We start from the raw sequence: 15,929 nt of genomic DNA on the forward strand, positions 1-15,929 counted from the left end.
CCTGGAGAACAGCAACAGGTCGCTTCCCATCACGACAAAGCTTTTCAAAGATTAATGGACACCTGGCCGGGTGGTACCGAAGCCCTGCAATCACTTTTTGGGTGCCAGCAGAAGCCCCAGTGTTACTGCATGTAACCACGAAAATGTTGCATTTCTTGCAATTGCTAAGTGCTATTCCTGTCCCCAAAACCCACCAAAAAGGATTGCAGTAAACCAATCTTCATGGCCAAATTGACTCGCGAAATGTTTGGATTGAAGGGGCTCCAAGTGCCTTCCTAAAATTTCCGAAGCAGTTTAGGAACGATTTTGATTGCGATGCTAATAAGTGTTGAGCATCGAAATTTTACACATGCTGTGGATTAAAAGCATTATGTGTTCACAGTTCATGGTCCATGAGTTCTTCTGGAGGAAATGTTGATGACAACCTGCTCAAAAGCGACAGATCGTGCGATTCCTCGCAGATACCGTGCCTAGGCTCTAGACTTCAAGGTTCCTCTTCTCATCTAGATAACTCTTAATTTGATTCCCATCGGTCTATTAACTTAAGCAAGATTTTTTAAAATAAATTTGATTAGAACCCTTTGAATGGATGAATTTCTGGGATCAGCGCTCACGCTAAGCAGTGCTTGTTGTGTGAGTCCCGATCCCCACCACTCGTTCGCTTACTGCCAGGCAACGGCAGAATTTAATGGCGAAAGCTTAACGTGCCGCAATGGTCGGCACGGTCCGTCCTGTGCCCTGACGTCACCTGACCTTAAGCGCGACCGCTGCTGCCACCGGACGCAGGCCATACCTGTCAAGAGCAAATAGCGAGCGCCCTAAAGCAGCTCGAACCCACCCCGCCACGGGTGGGTGGACCGGAGGGCAGGCGCTCTTACCAACTGAGCCACCGGGACGGACCAGATTTTCGGCCACTATAATGTACAGATTGGGTCATCTATACGATAAGGTCATACGAGGCCAAACTGTAATTTGTGACCAGATTTACTGTTTAAAGATCGCACGATTTAAACCTTAATGGAACATATCTTACGGCCTTTGAATGTATTTCTTATCCTGTCCTCCCTATTGATGTGGCTCTCTCAGTTATTGATATAGCCACATGGGCTAGTGTAACAGCCGCCTTTACCCTTTTGCCTGGGGTGACTCATTACAGGTCACATGCGTCGATTTCCGTTGGTGTCTTTCTGATAGAACCCCTCACGAGCTATTCAACATCGCCTTCCGCGTTGTCGTAGCACGTATACTTGTTGAGACAACAGTAGGATGGACAGCAGACAGTCTTGAGACAGTCTCTGAACAGTAGGGAGTCATTGAAGTGCTAATATGATCTCTATGACCTGGTTTGACTTAACAAAAGCTACGTTCACCTTTGCTCGGACAAGCCTATCTGATACAGTTTAGCAGAAGCTTTTCAGAAGCGTTTTCTGCTATCTCTAGTTTGCTTAGTTCTCGAATTTTCATGGGCCTCTCTGGTCCCCTCGTCGGGCGAAGATGAAAAAAACATAGCTCCATAATTCATATTGGCAATCGGTGGACTTACAACGAAAACAGAAAAAGAATGGCAGGTGAACAGCAATATACTTCTCGTTAAATGATTCTCTGTAATTTTTACTTGGTGGCACAGCCACACGGGTGGAATTACAGGTAGCAGCGTAGACATACAGGTGGTGGTACAGATAGTGGCACAGCCACGCATATAGATAGTGGTACGTATAGTTGTACAGCAAGACAGATAGATAGTGGTACAGATAGTGGTACAATCACACAGATAAATAGTAGTAAAGATCGTGATACAACCACAGGGATAGACAGTGGCACAGATAGTGGTACAGCCACACAGATAGCGGTATAGGTAGTGATACTAACACACAGACAGATAGTGGTACAGATAGTTGTGCAGCCACGCAGACAGATAGTGGTGCAGAGAGCATCACTATCTATAGAACACCACCGCCTTGGAGTAGTATGGAGAACCACAACTTATGGGGTACCACTGTCTAGATAGTAACACTGTCTTGGATGCTGCCAGACTGGGGGATGATTACTACCATACAGCGCACCCGGTGTCTTAACGTGCAGCCTTCGCTGCACATCTTGATGACGGGATGTTTCAACTTTGCACGCACTTTAGAAGTATGAGACCCATCTCCGTCCACCGATAATTTCAGCTGCCTTCAAGTTCTACGTACAGTTGCTCATTGGTGTGCTGTTTTTAAGGATAGCTCTTTCGGAACGTTGACCTGCGCGCCGCATGATAATTGATTGGTCTAACTTCATGTCTTGGAGCGCGGACTCCTCTCGTCGTTTATAGGAACTGAACATGACCATAACTCTCTTAGCTGTATCAACCGTCCCCATTCTGTCAACTGCGTCATCATTTTCGTAGTTGGTAGCTAATTGGGCGATCAACTTCGTAACAGATTCATAGGCTTAGACGTAAATTGAAAAGCATACCACGAATTGCATAAGCCCGCGGTTTGGGAGAGGTTGAGAATAGGTCACGGTCTTGGAAAATTCGTTTGGCTTAACGACTGTCAGAGGAGTTGACATTTGATAAAATGACCTTAAACGACAAATGCTATTTAAATAATGCCTAGTAGCATTATGTGACTGACCCTGACAGGAAAGAAAACAAACTGGCTAATAGTGTGCATCTTGGATCAACACGACCTAAAGCGAGGAAAGGAGCTTCGAATGCCTACATTAAGAAGGACGGATGAGCGAGGTGTGTATCTCACTGACCAATGACATTCTGTAATGGAGTAACAAGTTTGCTACCTGGACATTTATTTAATACATGATTTACCGGGAAATGTCATCCTGCTCAGCTATCCTCCGCTGACAGTTTGTTAGATTTATCAGGACTGATGTAAAAGCTGTCGCTGAGAACATGAAGGAAGCGCAATTGCACCCTACATGTGGACCCATGTACTCTACATCCTGCACCACATGTGATTTGCAATGTCGTCGGTCCGTGGAAAAGGAAACCATGAATAACTACATAAAACGTCCCACGTAAGTTGTACGTCTAGTTTTGGCTCGTTTTGGTTCGTGGCTCGTTTTGGTAGTTTTGGCTCGTGGCTCGCACATAACAAAACGTATGAATGAATTATACAAGGTCAAGGCTGGTCTTGCAAGTCATTTGTCCCCGGTGCTCGACAAAAATAGGTTAGAATGTTAGATTAATGTCTGGGAAACTAGAGTTCCGGGCTTCATTTCAGGGGTGAGAAGCCAGTGACGCCATGCTGCCTGAGCAGCAAAGTGCGTCCCGGGCAATGTTTTTGTTCTCAAGTCCCAGTGTTCCCAAAGTTCCAGAGCAAGAACAGTTTCTGGCCACCATGACAACAAACTAAACAACATTATTTATTTCCTTACAACTAAAATTAGCTCATCATATGCACAAAATATATATTTATTATTATATTACATATATGTATATTCTGTTAAATTTGATTGACGTCAGGGAGGCCGCCGTTTGTCGGGTCGCCGTTTGAAATGTTCCGACAGCGAGCCCTCTCTGTATGCTGAGAGCTGCGGGCATTCGGACAGCGAGGGAGGACAGACGCGCCATAACGGCCGCGGCCGGCGCATGACGACAGCAGGCAGCGGCGTCCCCCCTCCCCCCAATGCTGTACACCTGCCGCCCGCCCCGCCCACCCGATGGGCGCGCTGACGTCTTTCGAAGCGTTGTCGTCAAGCGATGAACGGCCGGACGCACCGCGAGCTGGCCGTGTCACGCCGGCGGGGAAGATACGACCACATATAGAGGGGGGGGGGGGGGGACGAGAACAGGTGACACCGCTCCACCAAGGGAACATTGCGTGTTGAAGAAACATTTGCTCATGTGCGAATGCCATTTGCTCTTATTACACGCCAGCATCGGATACATATGCGGGAAATGGAAATAGGATGAGCCCTCCCTCCAATGTTTCTGCAATATCTCTCGAAACATTTCGTGCACCATGGTGACATTTGAACCAATGTTGTTTCAACCCTTCAAATGTAACTTGTAAGCTTAAAGCGCATATCGCATCAGGTCATAGAACCGTAGCATCATTTTTCAAAGCTTCGCAAAGCCGCCCCCTCTCCGAAACAAAAAGCGTGGAAAACCGCCGCTCTGTAACTCATTCTTAGCCAAGTACATGAGCAGTTCTTTATCCAGTCGCTCAAAGGAATAAATGATAACGTCTTGGAGGTCATCGATACTTTTATCTTTTTTGAGCTGAACCTAGGTGAAGGGCACAGGTCAAGTCTCGTCTATTGTGTGAAGTTAGACTCCATGTCCGTTACATCACGAGCCAAGCTGACTGGGATGTATCGGTGGTGGTGCTAGGGTGTGTTGACGTCAAGGTCGTGTCATTCGCAAGTCTTTAAAGCCTCCCAAAGTATTGCCAGTGTACACCTTTCAAAGTGTGCTGGTGTCATCGTCACACGTCAAAATGGTAAGTGTGAGGCCATCAAAGGTCAGGGTTATGGGAAGTCGTGAAGTGGCCTCGGTCGCCTAAAAAACCTTAAAACAAAAGGTGTCTACTTTTAAACTGCATCATCCCTATCCCACGCACGTACAAAAGCTAGACAAATATGGCAGACAGGCGGTCTTTCTCGTTTGAATAGACCTGACAAATCAGTACCGTGATGCATGCAGCCAGATGGCCGAAGTGAGCACTGTGAACAGCATGTGGAGCTACCGACCGGTGCTCGGCAGGTTTGCTCATGCGGAGCTACCGACCGGTGCTCGGCAGGTTTGCTCATGCGGAGCTACCGACCGGTGCTCGGCAGTTTTGCTCATGTGGAGCTACCGACCGGTGCTCGGCAGTTTTGCTCAGCGCGTGTATGGTGTGGAATAGACGATGGGATGGAGCAGGGTGTTCTCCCGCTGTGCCGGCAGAGACTGCCAAGCACTGTGCAGTGAAGGTTGAGGTCAAAGGCGCCAAAGGAATGAAGTTCATGTCGCCGTCGGCTGCTCAAGTTCTGAGATATGATAGGGAGCCTGTCATAGAAGGCTCTCTTGACATAATTTCGCATTTGCGCCAAACACTAGCTGTTTCTCTGATATTTCCGAGTTTCCGAAATGTAGCAACATGCACAAATGAACCACAGAATGGGCTCATAAATAAGACAGTATTATCAGCCTTACTCCTTGGAGGAAAACCAGGAGAATGAAGATGTAGTTTGGTCGATTTTCGGCAACATGCTTCGTCGAAACAATAGCAGAAGTGAATTCAAAATTGCCTGCCAATGATACTCCTCGATTTTTCAAGATCTTCCTTTAAACAGCAAGCCACAGTTTTTACAAGACACCAACATTCAGGGGATTAAACAAAGAGCGATTGTCAGCCATTACCACGATACAGTGTCTGTCTAACAATTATAATGAGCGAACATTCGCGTACATGCAAACGAATTCAGTCAAATAGGCATCGCGCATCACGCTTTATTCAAACATGCAAACGAGCTGGAGTAAACAGGCATCATGCATCCCGCATCAGTTATACATGCAAACGGTTTAAATTGAACAGGCATCATGCATCACGCATCAGTTATACATGCAAACGGTTTAAATTGAACAGGCATCGCACATCACGCGTCGGGCATCACTCACATACGTACACGATTTTAAGCTAGCACATCTTACACATAAGGGCACATATCATGCTCGTATAGTCGGCCATGATGAGCCCCGTATTTTAAGGTTTGTTCGCCGACTTTTGATAAGAACAGATTAACTTATTTTCCTGTCTGGGTGGTCCTGTGCCACGTAGATGACTTTGACCTCTAAAAGGGGCATAGGGTCCATACTCCCCTCGATTTCAGCCTGAACGTGTTTGCCAAAAAGTGGTCACCGAAAGGGGTATTCCCTGTTTTGTTTTTAGCGTATCGCAGGTATTCATTGTATCTCAAACGAATAGGGCGCATGGACTCCCCGACATAGACTATGTCCCTCCCATGTTTTTCACACAGTTTACACTTGATTTCGTAAACCACGTTACCCACGATTTCGTAAACCAATGATTACAAGCCTTTTTCAAAAAAGGGCTTCTAGTTATTTGCAGGCAGAAGGGTTAGAAGGCAGCATTTTCTTCTGTATAGATGTCATCAATTTATATGGGAATATGCCAGTCAATGAGGCTATCGCTGCCGTGAGAGCTAAGGTAGACAAACATTTCCATGAAACTGATGTTTTCGGCCTATCAAAAGAAGATATCTGCGGTCTTTTAGAACAGTTTCTCCAGGATATTGTTTTCTATATAATGCTATACATAATGTAATGCTAATGTGCATATTCATAATATAATATAATGGTAATATAATAACATACATAATATAATCATAACATAATATAATGATTATGTTCGGAGATGACTTCTACCGACAAAACTTGGGAATAGCGATGGGGAACCCATGCGCTCCTCCTTTGGGGATATTTTTAGACCAATTTGAAACGAAGGCCGTGGCCGCTTGCCCATTAAAATCAGATTTCTTAGCTAGATACATCGATAATTATGCTGGGGCATGGACGTACGGACAGCGTGCCATTGAAGAGTTTTTAGAGTTCATTAGCAACCAGCATATAAATCTAGCTTTTACGACGGAGCATACAGCGGGCGGAAAGGGGTCCCATATATGGATACGCTAGTGACGGTGGAAAGGAGGAACAATCTCACAGCGTTAGAAACGGAGCTATTTATCAAGCCCACCAACTCTGGTATAGTTCTACACTGCGAATATGCGCATCCAGCTTCCACTCTTCACGACAGAATTCGTAATATGTACCATAACGTTCTAAACAACTCATCAAGTAGTGAAAAGGAAAGAATTGTCATAAACAAAATATGGGTTTTGCTGTTATGCAACGAATATTCTCTGCAACTCTTAGGTGGAGTGCTGGAAGAAGTAAAAAGTCTAGAGCGCGCGGGGAATGGGTGGCAGCAGGCAGGGACACGTCCTATCGTGTTTCTAATCTGTCATATATGCATAATAATCTATTTTATGATAATTTAAAGGCGGATTATTAATGCTACCTTGCATACGTGAGCATTTGCTTTGGAAAATCAAACATATTGTTAAAAGATAAAAATTCTGCGCACGCATGGTTCGAAAAACAACAATAAGCTTCAAAAGTCTCTGGCAAAATTTTCCATCTCGAAGCCTAAGTGCCCCGGTGCCAACAAATGACATTCATGCAGTTCTGGGTTTCAAGGGATTCGCGCACAAAAAACGTGGTTTATGAAATCAATATGAACTGTGTGAAAAACATGGGAGGGACATAGTTTATGTCGTGGAGTCCATGCGCCCTATTCGTTTGAGATACAATGAACACCTGCGATAGGCTAAAAACAAAACAGGGAATACCCCTTTCGGTGACCATTTTTTGGCAGAACAAGCTCAGGCTGAAATCGAGGGAGGTATGTAATGTAGGGAGGTAATCGATGGACCCTATGCCCCTTTTAGAGCTCAAGGTGATCCACAGGGCACAGGACCACCCACACAGGAAAATAAGTTTACCTATTCTTATAAAAAGTCGGCGACCAAACATTAAGATACAGGGCTCATCATGGCCGAATATGTGAGCATATGTGCCTTTATGTGTGACGTGTGCTAGTTAAATATCCTTTACATGTGTAAGTGATATCTGACGCGTGATGTGCGATGCTTATTCAATTGAAATCGCTTGCATGTATAACTGATGCGTGATGTATGATGCCTGTTTACGTAAACTCGCTTGCATGTTTGAATGAAGTGTGATACGCGATGCCCATTTGATTGAATTCGTTTACATGTACACGCATGCTCGCGCATTATCATTGTTAAATAGTGGCTGACAGTCGCTCTTTGTTTAATTCCCAGAATGTTAGTGTCCCGTGAAAACGGTGGCTTTCTGTTTCAAAAGAGGCCCGAAAATCGAGTATGATCATCGATCACATAGGATCATCGGTAGGCAATTTTGGGTTCACCTCTGCTAATTGTTTCGATAAAGGCATGTTGCCGAAATATCAGCCCAACTATATCTCCATTCTCCTGGGTTTTCTCCGAGTAATAACGCTAATACATTTCTTTTATCTATGTGAATAAAGTTCCTTGCTAATGCACTGAACAACTTACGGAATGAGCTCATTAGCAGCGAGGCCGCAGACAGATTTTGTTACCATACTGCGTGTAATACGGCGTATCCGGACGTGAAATCTAGACCCGTAAAAGCCGAAAATGTGAATTAGCGGATTTCCGCAAATTCATAGTGTCATTTGTTTCCAGTGAGCCGGATCGAATCGAATTTGGGTGATATGGCTGAAAAAAAAATAGGCGAGATGGTCGGGCTACAGCCTGATATCAGTAGACCGCACACTAAAAATATTTTGCACGAGGGGTTCTACTACCTGTTTAACGCCTCAGGCTGTAACTAAAGATACCTTTTGTAAATTTTATAAAAATCGAGGTTCACCTCCTAGCTTGATCTCTATAGACTACAGGTCCGGCGCGTGCGATAACGCTGATTTTATCGGCAGCGCGGAGGCCTTGTCACAAGGCGTTGCGGCGCACTGGGTAGGGACTTCAAGCGTCTGTTCTTCAACAGGCGTCCCAGTGTATGGATGATGACAACATATCCCTGCTTTAAATTAAAACTGCTGTTGACAGCTCTGACCAGGATTTTTAGCGCACATTTTGTAGAAATGCATTGCTTCTTGCGTACGCTATGGATTTAGGCGCTTTTCTACCAGCATGTTTTCCGTATTGTCAAGTAGCCACGCGCATTCCAGTCAGCATAGAGAGTCTTTGTAATAACCTCCCAAGGCGCCACAATCCCTTTAATACCGGCCGCGTAGGCACAAGCATGCGAAATGCTCAACATAGCCCCGTTTATATTGTAATGGAACTTCAGACGTGGCTTATATCTTAACTCCTTGTGCCTAACCATAGTCATGATAGCTGCGCAGTTCCATGTCAGTATTTTTATAATAACGTCGAATGATCACTCTCCAACCATACTTGAAGAAATTTACGTAAGTTGCTCAGTACATTAGCGAGGAACATTAGTCACTATAGATAAGACAATAGTATTTGCCTTATTCCCCGGAAAAAACAGGATAATGAAGATATAGTTAGGTCGATATTTCGGCAACGTGCTTTTCCCTTAACAGTAACAGAAGTAATTCAAAATTGCCTCAAAGGCAATTTTGGTTTCCACCCTTCATCTTTCCTGATTCCAAAATGGAAAAAGGGCCATCTTAAGTTTAGGAATGGACACCTCAGGTCTGAAACGGATTCATCATGGAAGCCATTTTCAAGTTGAGGAAAGGCGTTTCGGATGAGATATAGGCCTTCCTGGGCCTAAGGGGTGACATGGACCACTTGGACTTGCGATGCTTACTTTTTCAGTCTAGAGGGCGGCCTTCAACCGTTTGAGAAGAACTCTCTTACTTTAAGATGGACCCCTTCTAAACATACGTGGCCCATTTCGGAGCCTACGATGAGGTCCTTCCGGACCTGAGAAGGGCCCTTTCTGAGCCTATCATGGGCCCTTACCGCCCCAAAGATTCAGCCCATGGACCCTTTACAGGCCTTATATGTGAGATAGGCCCTTTTCGAACCTGAAGTGTTCACATCCTCAGCCTAACTTCGATCCGCACCCGGCTTGAGACAAGCTGTTTTTGAGTTAATTATGGACAGTTTCAGACCTGAGAGAGTGCTGCCCGAGTATGCGATGGGCTCTGGAAGACCGACAAAGGATTTTATGAGTTTACAATAGGCCTTCCATAATCAGAAATGGACTGTTTCGAGCCTCGTTTCCTTTCCATAATAGACATGAGCCCTTCCATCGCCTAAAACTAACATAGGGGATTTCCTGTCTTGAAATGAGCCCTTTTCAGTTTAAGATGGGCCCGCGCCGGGGCCCATTCGGTTCCCTCTTATCTCGATATGGGAGCTTTCAAATCTGATATGGGCCCTCTGCGTATATACGAGGACCATTTCTAGACCACCTGAAACTGTGGGGGGGGGGAGGAGGGGGGGGGGGGGGGCAAGCAGATAGCTTCCCCGCCCGCCGCCGCAAAAGACGGCAAGGCACCTTACCCCCGCTGCCCTTCCTCGGATACGCTGCTTCTTCCCCTGTTCCGCCCCTCACTGAGAGCGCCCAAGTAGCAGAGGTTCCGCACCGGCAGTGTAGTTGCCGTAGGCCAGAATAGTGCATAAGCTGCATAAGCTACGCGTCTGGGAAGCCAGGGGCACGGGGTTCGATTACCTGCGGTGCCCGCCCTTCCTGCCAGGGTGAGCGGCAGGCGACGGTACATGGTCTCTGCAGCTGAGTGCGTCTAAAGCCCGATGGTGACGTAACAGAGTTACACGAAAAGCCGACCATTGGTCGGTTCGGGCGGCGCGGGTCACCAGAGGAAAGGTCAATTGACGCAGAGCAGTGCTAGTATCCACGATGGACAGATGTAAAGCATGATATGCACTCATTTTGAGTATTGTGTTAAGAATCCACGCCTTCATCCGTGTTTGCAAAGTTTGCTAACGAATGGGGGATCTTCTACAACGTATTTCAACATAACGAACAGGCTGCGTTGCCAACTCGATCCACAGGCTGTGCCGCCAGCCGGCACCGATTGGCGATGCAGCCGCAGCCCACTCCACCGCGGGGATGGAATGAGTGTTGACATCTGATCCCAAAGGCCCGCCTATGTCCTCATGACACTGGGTAACGTACATGTGACATGTGACTGTGCTGTGCGCCTAGAACATGTACCTGGTATCCCACCTGGTCTTCCGTCTCCCGAATGGTATTATCCTAATCGGATGGGAACGCGCAGCGGCAATGCCCGTCCCCGGGCGTGTCATAGACATACGCCGGGTGTGTTGCCCATGCCAGATCAGGCGGCGACAGGCACCACCGGTCAGTGTAAAGGGCGGCAGCAGGCCATCGCCCAGCACGCGTCGCCGGGGTGGTCGGCACGCCGGTGGCCGCGGGCGGGCGTGGCGCCGCGCCGGCCACTAGCCGCGCGCAGATAGACACCGGCCGCCGAAAACGCGGCGGCCCAGCGGCGGCCGGCTCCGGCCCGGCGCACGTGGAATGCATGCAGAACCAGGCGGGCGGAGGCGGAAAGGCCAGGCGGTCGCGGCTAGCGGCAGCGGCGCCAAACCAGTCCCGAACAGGAATGCGCCCGGTGCGACGCGCTCGCTGGAAAGGCCGACCGAAAGCGGCGCTGCCAGCCCTCAGAGCCGGCGGAGGCCCATCATAACAAGCCGTGCTCGGTGGTCCACAGTTACACCTCGCGGCGGGGAAGCTGGAAGCTCGGACAAACTGGACACGGTTCGGCGTTGGTGGTGAGGCACAAAAAGGGAAAGTCGGCGCGGTCTAACCACAACGTTTGTAGACCACAACACAACGGATTAGGCCGCATGCGTCGTTGCAAGACGTAAAGGTATATTGCACCTCGAGAGATTAACGCTACATCTACACATCACTACGACGCTTCCCCAGTTTTACCTTGCGAAATCTAAACAGCACCTTCGCACTTGTCGTCGAATGGAGACCGTAGCACGCATCACCAAACCGCGTATCACGAGCGTCCCCTCTGCAAGCATGCAGGAAACATATACAGGAAGCACGTGTTGGATCCCGTGCTTGCGGTGTCTCTGGGATCTTCAATCCCATTAGCCGGATTAGAGGCGGGACGACTGGCGGGCGAACAGGGTGGGGTCGCTCATCTCCGGCGGCATCTGGTCGCCGGCTGGCCGAACCGGTACGGCCGCGCGGCTGCGCTGCACGGTCGCCGTAACGGTGACGGGTCGGCGAGAGCACGGCGGTCGGCGCCGCGTTCCCTGGCGCAAAGGTCAGGCCGGTCACCCCCAGACGACCGCGAGCGCTGGCCGCACCGGTGCGGCGGGAGGCCGGCTGCCGGCCAATAGTGGGCCAGGCGTGACCGGCACCGGCGCTGGGTCGGCCTGCGCCGCGCCAGGGTCACGGTCTCACGGGCAGCGGACCGCCCTCGGCGGCAGCGGCCGGCCCGGCTACTCCGCACCGTTAGGCGCACGCCGGCGTCCGGGATCCACGCCGCTGACTTAGCTTCGTTTTCGACCGCGGCAGACGCGTGCCAGTTTCGATTTCTGCGGAGCGATGAGTGGACGCGACAGCGCGATGCCGACACGTTCGGCGAACATCGGTCAACTGCTGACCTGGAGACCCAGGCTGGCTTCGGCGAACGACGATGACCGTCGACTACAACATTCCGCAAAAGTCCGCGGAACTGTGAGACATAGGCTAGCTATTCGTGTGCTACTTTCGTGTCCGAAAAATGCGACTGACTGTACACTTTGTTCCGCATTTCAATTTCCGATACGTGCAATAGCGTATGGATAAGACAGCATAGACCGACCTCAAACCAATAATTTCCATAGCGTATGTATTTTTCAACGGCTTTGGAAACAACGACAATAAGCTAAAAATAAAGTCGTTGACCATGTATCTTACGATATTTGCAACCGACGGCCCTAACGAAATTTCAAAATGAGCTTGTACCAGCGACTTGCATGAGCAGAGTTGCGCAGTAAGCAGCGAATTTTCCAGAACAGATGAAAGGTTGTGGATGTCGGGTGAAATGCATGGCTATTGCACCACTCATTTCACAACGTGTGACTACCGCACGAGGTCAGTGGCATGCCCTGTGTGATGCACACGACCAAACTCACTGCAGGCAATGCTTTCCCGGTATCTCAAATTAGGCCAAGAATGACACAGATCCTTCGCGGTTCCGTAAAGCGCGATTCACATTAACCTCTTGCCACGCTACTGGCATCGAGATCGGGGCACCCTTTCAGGAAAGCCTGACGAAGTCGACCCGCCACGGAGAACCCACGCGCCGAGCGTGACCTCGTCACAGCGGGTCATCAGAGGTCAGACCAGAGGGCACCGGACCGCAGCGGGAGCAGCCTTTCATCCGGGGCGGGGGCCCGGTGCGGTGACCGCTGCGCTGGCCGAGTCACTGATCGAATATAGGCGGGCATAACGGAGCGTTCCATCTCCGGAGGCGCGGCTTGGCTGTAAACGGGTCAGGCTGTTCTCCGAAATGGGTGCGTTGTGAAACAGCTGCCGGCGACGCCGAACTGATTGGCTTCGCGTCGAGTAGCTTCCGACTCCAGGTGCTGGTTGAATTAGAGGGGGGGGGGGGGGAGGGGTTAACGAGAGGAGCTGTTCAATTTATAAGTCCGGAGCCCTATGGCAAAGAAGATTTCTCTGGAAATTGTTGGAACCATTACACCGCTGGGAGCAGCGTAATGGCTCCACCCACGCACGGCAAAGGAAAATTTATTGTGACCAGTGAACCATATGTGTTGTCCTAATGGTCATAACAATTGCATGTGCCTATGAATGAGCTAAAAATAGCTAAGTATTACTCTTACTCTTGCCCTTAAAATAGTTCGTAAATAGCGGGAAGAGTAAGGGGGCCAGCAGACTTAAAAGCGTCGCCCGTTCTCCGTAGCAAGACATTCAATTTGTTTTCTTCAATGCAGGCGTGCATGTTAGTCACTGCAAGCATACGGTAAGCATAAACTTCTGGGCATCAGCTCGGCTTATAATTATATCAAGAGTTGTGTATCAGCATGCTAGAGGAAGCATAATAAACACATTCCTTTGCTCTGTCTGCATTGCACCAAAGCCCAACGAGAATCCTGCTGCACTGCACAGAGTCCACACAGATTGTCGAATTCGGCCTCGTTATGACAGGACATTGTCGTCGTCAAAAGCCGCCTGGAGCTAACGAGTCGCGGTCCCACCCGGTCAGCACGAACCTTTGGCGTGATAGCGGGGCGAGTGACTGAGGTCCCGTCTGCGCTGCACCTGGGTCGGTCACCGACTTGTCTCAATGGTGCTGGCGCTGGCCCGAGGGTCCGCGGCGCCGCCGACGCCCCGCCCGCATTCCCCTCGGCCGACACCGGCCGGCCACTGCTTCCGCGTGGTAAGCGAAAGGAAACGCTAACGGTTCAGCGCGACTAGTGAAAATGGTCTGACTTTGACCCGGCCGGCTGGGCCGGCTAACTGTACCGCTCAGCCCGGACACCACTGCAGACGGTGACCGTTACAGGCGGTCTCATTTTCCATCTCTGGAACACTCTTCGGCAGTCGATCCAGGTTACAGGGCCACCTGTGTTTGTATGTCTGTGTGTGGCGGGAGGAGAGGGAGATGAGGAGCGCGCGGGCAGGAGTTCAGCGAGAGTTGAGGTCGGGCACCCGCGATAGCGTGGAGACCATCAGTCGTCTGTTCCGTACCTCACCGGCTTTCGGTTTCATCTACTACGCTGCGAATGAGTAAAAGCGGTTGTAAGTCTTAGCTTTTCATAAGCGATGGCTGGGTTGTTGTGTTCAACGACAAAAGTGGGGTCGAAAAAACACACTGTCAGTCAAACTCCTGACGCCATTTTGACGCGACTTGGGTCAAGACGAACTTCAATTCTTAAAATAAAATACCTAAAAGATATGCTGAGAGATCCTAAACATTCAAGGTTAATAACTTAACTCCAGATTTATTAGCAAATTTCACATGATTAAAAGGATGAACTGAAATTTTGCTCTTTCCTAAATGATAAGCAAAGAGGTGTGTTTATACCTAGAAACAACTTAAGTGGCGTATTTTACATACTGCTTGACAAAGCGTTGCACTTCACTGATCTGACGCCTCGGAGTGTTGTAGAAGATCAGCGCTTGATGCCATATGATTTTGTATGATGCTTGATGTTATAGATGTCAATGGCACGTACGTATATGAACGATGCATAACATTTACAGCATATTATAACAGTTGTGAGAAATACAGAAAACCAGTATTATTGTTTGCTTCTTCCGTGAAAAACAACAAAGCCTGCTATCGATTACCCGTTAAATGGAAAGAAGCAAATTTTTGTCAAAACGTTATGGCATTCATATTTTGTTATTAAGAGTACTGGTTAGTAGGTCCACCTAACTTGCGACCATCTTAGCTCAGCTCATAAAAATTGGTTGCGTATTTAACTGCCTAAATGCATAACTACTGCATTCTAACTGCATGAAGCTGCAGTATTCAATAGTCCTAACCAAATGAATTAACAGGATAACGCGCGAGGCCACAGGTCGGTCGAGTATCAAAGTCAAATAGCCAGGAAAAATTTATCTTCCACATTATTTGAAGATATGGGCCTGGCCCGGCCCTGCCAGTCAAGCTTTTGACGAGCTGTTTCCTCGCAATGACTAGTCAGCCCCCTATGTCGTTTCAACAACAGGTTGCACGATTGTTACACGTTGCGCTGGAATGCTTTCCGTGTCATCGGGCGTTACGACACTCTCAGCTGCTGAGGCTATATGGCGACGCTTGCCTCTCACCCAGGCGGGAAGCGCGGGCACCGCGGAAACTAAACCCAGTATCTCTGGTAGCCCAGAGGCGCAACTTATCCACTACACTGTGGGTATCCCCCGCTATTACGCTTGCTAGGCATTTGCTCGCAAACAGTGTGATGACAAGGTAAAAACGATTCGGAACGGAGTGGTTCAATGGTGACGTCAGTTTTCAGCATCATCGCAACACGAATTTGATAACATGCTACAACTAGGCATAATTAGGAGTAACACATGTGGGAACAAACAAATTACGTCCGGTCATAAAATGCACAACGTCCAAAGCTCTGTATACCACGCACGGCCATCCGGCCATTTGGCGTGGTTGGATGATGTCATGCGGTTCCGTGACATCATCCTTTGCCCGTAATGTTGACTTAGGAGTTACGTCACGAGATGCGCAGGAGCCGTCTGGCTGAGCAGAAGTTGATGATGTCAATGGGATAAGTGGCCCTATGCGCGCTGAAAGGTTGACAGGGGCCCGGCAGAACTTGAATTTGGCGGTTGTCATTTTGGGAGCACATGAATTTCAACGGGAAAACACGTGCTGAAAAGTAAGATACAT

Source organism: Pollicipes pollicipes, unplaced genomic scaffold, assembly GCF_011947565.3.
Source record: "Pollicipes pollicipes isolate AB1234 unplaced genomic scaffold, Ppol_2.1 Scaffold_7261;HRSCAF=8764_pilon_pilon_pilon, whole genome shotgun sequence".
In the NCBI taxonomy this organism is placed as follows: Eukaryota; Metazoa; Arthropoda; class Thecostraca; order Pollicipedomorpha; family Pollicipedidae; genus Pollicipes; species Pollicipes pollicipes.